General features: G+C 37.0%; 1 protein-coding gene across 5 annotated transcripts in view; it reads left to right on the forward strand.

The window, feature by feature from the left end:
• dpp10 (dipeptidyl peptidase like 10) overlaps nucleotides 1–12,124 on the forward strand; it is a 253,842-nt gene that overhangs the window by 188,057 nt on the left and 53,661 nt on the right. The window lies entirely within an intron of this gene.

The raw sequence follows: 12,124 nt of genomic DNA on the forward strand, positions 1-12,124 counted from the left end.
GTAAAGCAGGCTGTGATCCATTTAAAAAGGAAATGACTTTCTTGGCTTCAGTGTTGAGACAAGTGTTGAGCAGATCACCGAAAATGTTTTTTTTTATCTTATTGGGGGGAAAAAGTAAGATGCCTGCCAAGATTTTATTGTTTTTATTTATCCCTGGTTAGGCCCACATCTTGTATTTTCATTTATTTATTTATTTATTTTCATTCCAGGCCCCATGTGACCTATAACATAGTCACAAGTTAACCACATAAACCATGGTGGGCCCTGATCTGGCTCATGAAAGCCTGTGTGGGGCCAATTATAGGCCATAAATCCATGTGGCTCCCACACACACAAGATCACTCTTTAAATTACCTATGAATAATGCTATAAACTACATTCTCACTTGCATTTCATGGGAAATAAATTTTCTAATATATTTTTTTGTTGCCTTGTGACCGGCAGTATGTCCAGGTCTCTAGGGTGTACCTCCTCCCTCCCTAGTACTTTCTTAGAAATATAATTCACAATGTAGTTTAGTTGTATAGGAACTTATTTTGGGGAGTTAGATTATAAACACACATATAAATACAATGTTGAATAAAATGAATGAATAAAAGTACTTAAGAAAAGAACTCCTGATTGAGGTTGTCATACAGGGTTAAACAGAGAGAGAAAAATAGGGTTTTGTTGTAAAGGAAATTCTGAATCTTAACATATTTAATCAGTAAAGTGTCAGGAAAGAAATTACCCTAATGAGATAGGACAGGTTCCTCAAATTCTAGATGCTTGTGGTTCAGGACTAAAGCCAAAAGATTATCAACAGAAACTTCATGTGACATCTTCCAGAACATGGAGGAGGATTTGTGCAACGTTACAGAAGGTCTAAAATGCACAGTGACAGAAATATAATGATATTTAAAGAGCAGCAACCAGTGATTTATTGCCTCAGGAAACTCTGACAGAAAAAAAGGTGAATACGAGGCTTTCGGTAATGTGGGAAGAAGAAGTGACAAAAGTGAAATTAAAAAGCAAGAAAGAGCAGAAATGTATGTTCGGTGAAATAAAATCAGCATGAGTAAAGAAAGCTAATCATCTGAACTTTGTTATTGCTATTGTGTTTTGTGTCATTATGTTATACTTTTATAGCACATAAACTGTGGAAAGATAATCTGAAGGAAAACTAGAATGTAAATCAACAGTGAACTGGCAGTAGTTTAATTTAACCCAAGAAGAAAGGGAAGTAATTTAAAAGGAAGTTTAATCAGAACTTCCATTTGGAGTGGTTGTTGTGCTCTAAATCAAGAAATACTTCCTGGCTTGATTATGCACTGAGAAAAGGAAAAACATGTACTGCTGTATTTTCAATTGTAATTTAAATTATACATTATTTGAAAGCAAGCAACCAGTCATTTTAAGATACAATATTCACTGCATCAATAGCTGTTTACCTTGTCATAAAAGCGACTACATGGTATTTTCTTACCTTGTTATTTTAGGAGCACATGCTTAAATTGCATGCTGTACCCTGTTTCCACCTTCACACACATTAAATAATTATTTACTGCCCATGCTGACCCCAACCCTAGCTCTACCAGAATATGCAGAGAATATATATGCAAAGAAAAGAAAAATGCCATTCATGAAAAAAAATAATTTTTTAAAGATTAAATTTTTACTGTTCTTCAAATCATGGTAGGGTTAGAGTTGACACTGATGATAACTTTGAGCTCACAAGGTTAAAGGGACTTATGCGTGTATTACATTGCACAGTGACAGTGATATGTTGGACACAGACAGAGCGCAGTGCAATGTGATCTGAATTGCCTGCGAAAAGTACATTTACACAAGAGTAGATTGAAAACATGAAGTATGTGTCCCCTGCTTTTTAAACAGGTTTTAATGTTATGAGAAGAAATTTTTAACCCCTTTAACAGAGGTTAAAAATCAAGCGGACTAACTTACAATTTGTCTTGTCATTCAAATGCTTTATTTTAAATGATTGCAACCAAAAACAAAAGGAAATAAAAGAGCATCACCAGGTGTTGAAAGACAAACCCATGCTGAAATACATAGTTGAATAAACATCTAAGCTTCAGTCCTCATGGGCTTAATAAATTTTGACGAGGGCCAGGGTCAGGGGGTGATTAAAATTCCTTTGTGGCTCATGCTGAGACTGGCAGATCACGTTTATTCACTAATAGAGCAGCGGGGCAAGCTTGAACCATAATTACCGGCTTTCCATCAGAAAAGAGTAGATGCAAAATGAGATATGCAAATTGGACCCTCCACTCTGGAAGGGATCAACTGTGAGGATTAGTGACAAGGAGATTAATCAGAGCTGATTTGCATATTTTGAATGAAGGGTTAGACTTACAATTTGGAACAATAAAGTACACCGAGTGGCCGGAAGCCCAGCTTATATTTAGCACAAGGTTATACTGACACAAGAATCTAATAGAAATTGCACTGTTGGTCCATTTCTAATCTAAAAAAAGGAAGCATATAAAATTGCTGTTAATTTAAAATGACTTCCTGTGTGCCTTGTTAAATCCCTTGGCAGCAGTAGCTGACAAACAGTAGGCTTTTTTTTTTTAACTAATAGGCAGTAGCAGCAGTATTGTGTAAAAACACCAGCCTTTATGTACACTGTCCTGCACCTCTAGCACACTTTGAAATTAAACTATGCAGCTAAATCAAACAGCGAGGGAACATCTTACAGTCACAGCTTTGGGTATACCAATAATAAAACATGTTAATACAGTCCTTCCCTTTAGGATGTAATCTTCAGAGGCTGTAAATCAGAATCTTTCCTACACAAACTGACTTTGTTTATTTCCTTTGATATTCAACGTGACTGCCTCAAGTTTTAAAGAGTTAAAGAGACTTGATCTGGTGACCCATAAATAATGGCAAATGTTGTGCTGTGCATTTATCCTTTTGAAGTGCTGATGAATAATTAATAACATAAGCAGGATGCATGCAACAAACTTCCTTATAACAGAACACGCAGCTAACATCAAACTCAAGAAAACAATAATTCAGTGAAAAAAATCACTTCAAATTACAGTGGAAAGAAATAAAAAACAATGAAAGTATTTATTTATTACAAATAAATAATTAGATCAATAGTTTTCCACTTTCATTTTCAGCAGACTGACTGTTTCTTGTCTGCAGAACTTGTTTTATAATCTTTTTTATATTTGTTTTAGTTCTTGAGAGCTTTTATTAATTAATGCAAAATATTGAAAACTTTTTATTTATTTATTTATTTTACAAAAATTGTAATATGTTCTAGCTTATCTGTTGTGCACATTATGAAAAACAATATTAAATTTGGACTGTCTCCATTCGAACAAACAAAGAAAAGTCTTGGAAATAACTAATAAAATGTCACTGTCATGACTTAACTTTCGAGTGCCTTGTCATATAAATATGAAAAACACAGTTTTAATACATTCAATTAAAGGAGACACCTGTAGCATTAAATTAGTTACATTATCCTCATGAAAATGCTAGGTACATATACACATTTTATTTCAGTAAATAAAAATATGAAATGGACAGGTTCTTATGTAAGTCTTTGGTACTTGAGCACTCAAAGCACTTTTCTTCTACACCTAAGAAACATTCACAAAAATAAATGAAAAACAAAACCTAAGACTGATATAATTCCTGAATGTCTGTTGCAGTAGTCTTTATAAAGTGATGTTTTTATTGCATGCTGCTGAATTGCATTCCTAATTGTAATTGTCATCTGCATTGGGATTTACCTACAAAACTAAGACTCTGTCAACTCATGCTTATTCCACTGGAACTGGAAGAGATTATGTAGAAGCCAGGTGCTGCTAATCAAAAGCATTTAGTTAATTGATAATCAGAGAATGTGAGCAACTCGATAAAAGCAGATGTTTTGGCAGTTTGCTGGTGGGCAAATTCACCTCACGGTCAGATTGTGCATTAAGCATAAAATGCAATACCAAATAATAATGGTCAGCATGGTGATGGAGGGGCGATGATTTGTGCTTGTGTTGAAGCCACTGTTCCTGGGCACTTTGCTGTCGTTGAGTCAACCATGAACTGCTCTGTGTGCCAAAGTCACATGTGAGGTCATTTGTTTGACAGCTAAAGCTTGGCCTAAACTCGGCCATGCACATGAGAAAGATCCCACAGCAGCAAATCTACCACAGAATGGCTGAAAAAAGAAAAGAATCAAGAATCAATCAATAGCTCCTTGAAATGCTGTAGTGGGACGGTGAGAGTGCTGTGCATAAATGAATGCCTGCAAACATCAATAAACTGAAGCAGTGTTCTGGAAGAGTGGACCAAAACTGTTCCACAATGATGAGAAACTTAAGTCACACAGAAAATGACTACTTCAAGTTATGAGGTGTACTTAGGTTTTCACAACTGTATTTCATTCTACAGGGTGGGCCATTTATATGGATACACCGTAATAACATGGGAATGGTTGGTGATATTAAAGTCCTGTTTGTGGCACATTAGTATATGTGAGGGGGCGAACTCCTCAAGATGGGTGGTGACCATGGTGGCCATTTAGAAGTTGGCCATCTTGATACAACTTTTGTTTTTTCAATAGGAAGAGGGCCATGTGACACATCAAACTTATTGGTAATGTCACAAGAAAAACAATGGTGTGCTTGGTTTCAATGTAACTTTATTCTTTCATGAGTTATTTACAAGTTTCTGGCCACTTATAAAATGTGTTCAGTGTGCTGCCCATTGTGTTGGATTGTCAATGCAACCCTCTTATCCCACTCTTCACACACTGATAGCAACACCACAGGAGAAATGCCAGCACAGGCATCCAGTATCCGTAGTTTCAGGTGCTGCACATCTCGTATCTTCACACCATAGACAATTGCCTTCAGATGACCCCAAAGATAAAAGTCTAAGGGGGTCAGTCTTGGGGGCCATTCAACTGGCCCACAGCGACCAATCCACTTTCCAGGAAACTGTTCATCTAGGACTGCTCGGACCTGGCACCCATAATGTGGTGGTGCACCATCTTGCTGGAAAAACTCAGGGAACGTGCCAGCTTCAGTGCATAAAGAGGGAAACACATCATCATGTAGCAATTTCAAATATCCAGTGGCCTTGAGGTTTCCATTGATGAAGAATGGACCCACTATCGTTGTACCCCATATACCACACCAAACCATCACTTTTGTTGTTCCAACAGTCTTGGAGGGATCCATCCAGTGTAGGTTAGTGTCAGACCAATAGCGGTGGTTTGGTTTGTTAACTTCACCATTCACATTAAAGTTTGCCTCATCACTGAACAAAATCTTCTGCGTGAACTGAGGGTCCTGTTCCAATTTTTGTTTTTCCCATTCTGCAAATTCTGTGCGCCGATCTGGGTCATCCTCGTTGAGATGCTGCAGTAGCTGGAGTTTGTAAGGGTGCCATCTGTGAGTAGCTAATATCCGCCGAAGGGATGTTCGACTAATGCCACTGCGACATGCGGCGAGTGCTACGCTGTGGGCTCTTGCTGAATGAAGCTGGGACAGCCACTGATGTTTCTTCATTAGTGACAGTTTTCTTGCGTCCACATTTTGGCAAATCAAACACTGAACCAGTTTCACGAAACTTAGCAAGCAGTTTGCTATAGCATGCTGTAGCATGGGAGATGGGTGGTCTCGTAGGGTGTCTTGCATTGAAATCTGCTGCAATGACCCGGTTACTGCGTTCACCAGATATCAACACAATTTTGATCCGCTCCTCAGGTGTTAACCTCTTCGACATGTCAATGGCTGTGAACAAAGAGAAACTTGTAAATAACTCATGAAAGAATAAAGTTACATTGAAACCAAGCACACCATTGTTTTTCTTGTGACATTACCAATAGGTTTGATGTGTCACATGGCCCTCTTCCTATTGAAAAAACAAAAGTTGTATCCAGGATGGCCGACTTCTAAATGACCACCATGGTCACCACCCATCTTGAGGAGTTTGCCCCCTCACATATACTAATGTGCCACAAACAGGACTTTAATATCACCAACCATTCCCATTTTATTACGGTGTATCCATATAAATGGCCCACCCTGTACATGGAGGAAAAGTCTTACCTTTTGTGCAAAAAGTGAGAGAACTGAAGTGGACATAGTTCCTGCTGTATAGATTTATGATACACTGTTTGTGCGTCTCATCTATTGAGGAAAAAAAAAAAACTAACTCAACATGACACCTTTGTGATGAAGGGCAATAAAAGCTGCTTTTCCAGGAGAAGTAAATTGCTTCTCTAATGGGTTCATCTCTGGTGCATTGAATGAAATAAAACATTCATCACGTTTCTTGGCCAATTTTGCATCTTGGTAGAAATGTGTCAGTCAAATTCACCCTCACCCCACTGTCCCCACCCCAATCCATTCTAATCATTTGCTTTGGATTGCATTTTGCTTTTGAAGTATTTTAACAACATATATATAGAAATAACAGTATGTGACCTCAGTCACAGCTGCAACATTGTGTGCTTGTCTTTTTTTACCTATCCTAAGCAAAGATATAGGCAATAAAAAGAGGTTTTATTTGTCTATATAGGTTTATCTTTTTGCTGCAGAGTCAAATCCACATTATATGTTTAAAATTACAGTACTGAGTCTGACTATAGCTACATTACTACCTAAGATGAAGGCTCAGGCTCAGCTGATGGAGTCAGAGAATTACGTGGACTAAAAGGCAAACAGACTTAGTCGGGCTGTTGGGCCTCAGGCAGCCTGAGCAGCGTAGATCCGTCACGAGGAGAGACAGAGACAGAAAGTAGATTTCCCCATTTGTGCCCGTGACTTGTGTTGTTACATCATTTGCTTGTTTTTATCACATCAAATCAGCTGCATTCTTTATTAAAACCAGGTCTGATATTTCAGCAGTATGCAGGTCAGGCAGATGAAACAAAGGTAAAAGACCTTGGAGACCGCAGCAGGTCTCCAAGGTTTGATAAGGTGTTGCATGCATAGAATAAAAAATGCTAAATGAATACATACCTGAATGTGGCTTATGCTGCATATCTTTTTGAGCATTTAATCCATTTGAAAAAACGAATCTTTAACAACTGATTGGTTCAATCAGTCGTCTGTGTAAAGTATTTCTGGAGTACTGTTTTTAGCCTCAAACAAATACAAATTTAGTGTTCTGCTGAGTATTACATGTGGATGAGTTTCAAGAATCAGTTTTCTGAGCACTGAATTTTTTTATAATGTGTCATGTTTTATGGGGAATTGAAAAGCATATCTGTAGTTTCTAAAATTTGGTTCATGTCTTTGAACTTGGAATGAATTATTTTTTTTAGACCTGGGGGTAGCATAAAAATGTTCACAGTACCACATTAACATCCATGAAGAACTAGCATTGCAAAAAGTACTACACACTACATATAAAATCATTATTGTTTAAGCTGATATTATAATTGGTTTTTTTTTTTCATTTCTTTTATCTTATTAGTTGTTTCTTATTTTCAAATCCAGAATTTATAGAGGAACACTATCACTCATGTCAAGTCTTGGTTTTTGCCTCTTGGTAAATGTAAAGTCCAGTGTGCTCCATTTAGGTCTCTGCCAACACCTGTGAGAAACAGCTGGAGTTAATCAGATAGCTGATATTTTTATGAAGGATCAATGTTCAAAGTGACAGTTTCAGATTGACTGTAATTTGACACATTACTGTTCTATAAATACTGATTAGCTCCACTTTAAGGACAAAAACTCACCTTAAATCCGCATGTGTGGAAATCACAAAGACCACGTGTATTCATAGATTAAGTACCCTGATTACTTGGATTGGTCATGGGTTTTGGCAGGTTTAATATCACAGCATAATGCATTATGTGATTTTCCCTTCAGTATTGTGAAAGTTGTACAGAAATGGTTTGAAAAGACAACATAAGAGCCCTCAGACACCACTGTGAGTATGTGAGCAGGGACTGGAACTTAGCCAGTGCTTCCACATTAACTCCAGTGTGTTTGTTCATGGTAATGAAAAGCCATGTGGCTCATTAATATTGTCTAACAGCAAGACAGCAGAGGATTTCTACAGCAGCCACTCACTGGTTTTAGTCTTTTTTTATGTGGAGTTTAATAGCAAAAATCCTGATTCTTTAACCACCCATAGGTGTCAGTGAGGTTTTCTGTCAGACTTGCTACCTGTTGCATCATCCTAGTGCATCATGGGATACACTAAAACTCCCTCGAAATATAACAAATATTAATCCTGAAATGTGAAATGTAACCAAAAAAGCATAACAGCAAAGAAAACCAATCTTTCTCTGTACACTTCTTTTAAATTAAACTTCTAAACAGGTATAAGTAAGTACAGCTTACCGACTTTATCGATTGCACAGGTGGTGATCAGCAGTATTCACAGTGTTTCAGCACATCCTGTGTGGATGCAGTAAAATTTCACTTATGCCCAAGGCTTAGCCAGAGATACTAATGAAGGTGAGGAATGTGCTGAACTGTTATTCCATTAAAACAATTCAAATGATGAACACCCAGAGGTCGACATTTTATTTTAACAGATCTTCCCAGGGAATTAGATCATTACAATTATAAGCACACTATAATAAGCAGAGGCCATTGCCTTAATTTGTTACAATATGAAGATACTATATAGCTCCTCAACAAAGTAACACTTGATATAATTTGATACAGTGGAACTAAAACCATGGAAAACTATGCTGTCAGGCATGTTATTAAAGAACTGCAGAGGTATCTCAGATCAAGAAATAGGATGCAGTATGTGAAGGATGCTTACAAGAAGCAGTCTGTGCACTGATTTGATAGTTTACGGTTGATTTTTAGATAGTTACTGTGCCAGGATAGACACCGGATATAAATGATCAAAAACTTGAGTGATTACACATGAAGCAGTGGTATTAATGTGTCCCATTATATGTTGGAATGAATTAGCTTAATAGGCATTTGAATAAAACCCAATTATATTTGCAATTATACTATTTGTAAGTGATAGATGTCTTGGATGACATCTGGAAATCATTTCCTTTAATTTTTTTACAGTAATAATTTAATATAAACTAATTTTCAGTCCCAAATTAATAAGAAACATAATGCTCCTTTTCTTCAAACAGATTTGGATAATATCTTCAAATAATAGTAATTAGTATCAATAAAGATTGATTGTGGTATTGATTAAATATTGAAAAAGTAAAAGCACAAAAATACCTCTTCCTTAAAATAAATTCTAAATTAAGGTGTTGCATATAGTGTTATCTGGCAGGTTGGCAGGTAACACCTTCTCTTCATGGTTCAAAACTCTTGGTATTGTTAGCTGACGATAACTTACTCATTTTACAAAACAAGTAAATGATTTTTTAGAATGAGCAGCTCACAGTTATTAAAATGCAGTGAATTCCATCATTGACTATAACACTTTATCATGCAGTCTGTTTTTAACATTAACATTCCTTTCTCTGTTACACCTCCCTCCAGCACTCTGTTTCCATTAAAAAATACAAATATGACAGTTTTGTTTTGCATTTCATATGCTCTTGTAAACACATATTGCAATCAGTTAAATATTTTAACATCCAAATTTGAATCTCTTGTCAGTCACATGACACAATAGAGGTTTTCCAATACGCACATGCAAGATTTTTGTTATGTTTTGCACAATTTAGTAAACTGACTAAAGTCAGTTTTGTATCCTATCGAAATCGTTCAAAATTATTTATTTTAAATGTTTTTTTCCCCTAATTTTTATGAGCTTGCTGTAATCCCATGCTTTGATCTATGGACTATACTGTGAAGTCTGTGCTTGCAGTTAATCGTAACCTCTAATGAACGATGAAAAGAATAACAAAGAGACTTGGATCTGCACTAAAATAAGCAAACCGGTCTCCTGCTAATCATGCACTTTGATCCAGTGCTGCCTTTGAACTAATAAGTTGTTTTATAGAGTGCAGCCTTTGTAGTTGCTGTTCATAAGCTACAGCGGTTTTAGGTGGTTATGTGGATCTGATGTGAATGGAGGAGTTTCCTGCTACAAGGTCCAGGAGAAAGCTCGTGTAGCCTCACCTGTCTGTGGGATTACATACTGTTATCTACCTACATCTGTATCTGGGAGTGATTAAGCTTGAGAAAAGCTCATAATCTCTAGGTTTATGTTTGTCACTGCTCACAACTGGCTGGTGTTTTCTTAGCCTTGCAGACACCGTGTAATGTTTGAAATCTTTGCTGCCTATAGTGCTATTTTACTCTATTTGTATGCCATCGCTATAAGCTGTTGATTTAAGTATGTGTGTGTATCTGCATTCAAATATAGTGGGAGAGAGAGATCTCCTTCTCCTAACATTCATATATTCTGTTCTTTTTCCACTGAAGTAGAGGGAACATGAAAAAATACATAATTAGGTTTAAGCTATAAAGACACAGAAGTGCGTGGGTTTGAAGTTGACAGATTTTTCACAGATTCTGAGTGACAGCCTCTACTGATTGCATGTCAAGGCATAACTGGATTGAAAGCTTACATTTGTTCTGCATTTTTCCAGCCATACCAATGCAACACTTCAAGCTTGTTTCTGTCTGTCACTGGAAAAGTTCAAAAGCCATTTACCTTCTGAGCAGTCTTTTAAGAAATCAACAATTTTGCATTTTCATAGCTGATCAGTTTATATTCCAGTGTCCCAGTTTGAGGAAGAATTGCTAATAAATTGCTAACAAATAATCTAAGTGGGAAATGGCAGTGGGGAGTCACAGATGTAATGCTGAAAACAAAGAGGGAAAATGAGAGAGAAGCTATCTGTGCTGTCTCTGTTGAGCCCACCTGGCATTTCAAGGAAAAACAAACCACAAATATGTGAAAAGCAGAAAACAAATATCGTCCTGATGCACAGTTTTACGGTGGAAAACAGCACCTGTGTCCCAAAGCAACATCTCTGCATTCAGTTTAATAAATTTCAAATGAGTGTGAACGGTGGCTGCTGCACTGAATGGCGATACCCACTATTATATAGGCTATCAGCATTTCTCCAATAATGCCAGCAAAATAAAAGTACCCCTTTGGGATTTTGTTGTTAAAGCAAAACACCTGCATTCCTGTGTCCTTAAATGCCTCTTGTTTGGTGTACTGCAACCATAACGGATGAATATAGCAATATTCTGAGACATGTAAACAAAGGGATTTTCACAGAAAATAAACAAGCATCAAGCTACATAGGCTTATGTAGCTTAGGTGATGTGAGATAGAATTTGTCTGCGAGATTATCCGAAGCTGATATCTATCCTTTTGATATGTGTGATTGCAGTATCCAATTGCAAACAATGTTACAAATCAATAGGGAGGACATTCTCTAAATCCAGATCTTTATATTTTTATGACATGCCTGTGGCTTAACTTATCAGACTGTTTAACTCCTCTCTGGAGGGGAGAGGGAGGGGAAACAGGAGGACAAAGGAGGGGGGAACAACTAAGCTGTAGTGCCTCTTCACCTCACTGTACAATACCTTGTGCAATACTTTTTGTAAATAGTCAACAGTGCAATAGACTCAATACTTGAAATGTGCAATTCACTTGTATTTTTATTTTTTATTCCTATTTATTCTATTTATCCCCTTCATATATTTTATTTATATTGTCTCTGTATTTATATATATGTGTGTGTGTGTGTGTGTGTGTGTGTGTGTGTGTGTGTGTGTGTGTGTGTGTGTGTGTATATATATATATATATATATATATATATATATATATATATATATAATATTCTGTAACTCTGTAACTTCTGTCGGTGCTGTGCTTTTTTGGAAATCGAATTTCCCAGAGGAACCCACCCGAGGGATTAATAAAGTTCTATCTAATCTAATCTGATCTAATCTTATTGATTTGTATCATCTGGATTTATGGATTTAAAAAAGCTGAGTATCATCTGCATAACAACGAAAATGTATGCAGTGTTTTAAGTAAAGGTTTGGTCCTGGCACATAATCCTGTGGAACTCCACAAGCGCAACCTTGGACTGTGGGAGGAAGCCGGAGTACCCGGGGAGAACCCACGCAAACACAGGGAGAATGTGCAAACTCCTCAGCGAGATGGTGAAGTCAAACTCAGGACCGTGTTGCTGTGAGGCAACAGTGGTAACCACAACGCCCCTTCAGTGTATCACATTTCCTTT

This window comes from Astatotilapia calliptera, chromosome 16, assembly GCF_900246225.1.
Source record: "Astatotilapia calliptera chromosome 16, fAstCal1.2, whole genome shotgun sequence".
Classification (NCBI taxonomy): domain Eukaryota; kingdom Metazoa; phylum Chordata; class Actinopteri; order Cichliformes; family Cichlidae; genus Astatotilapia; species Astatotilapia calliptera.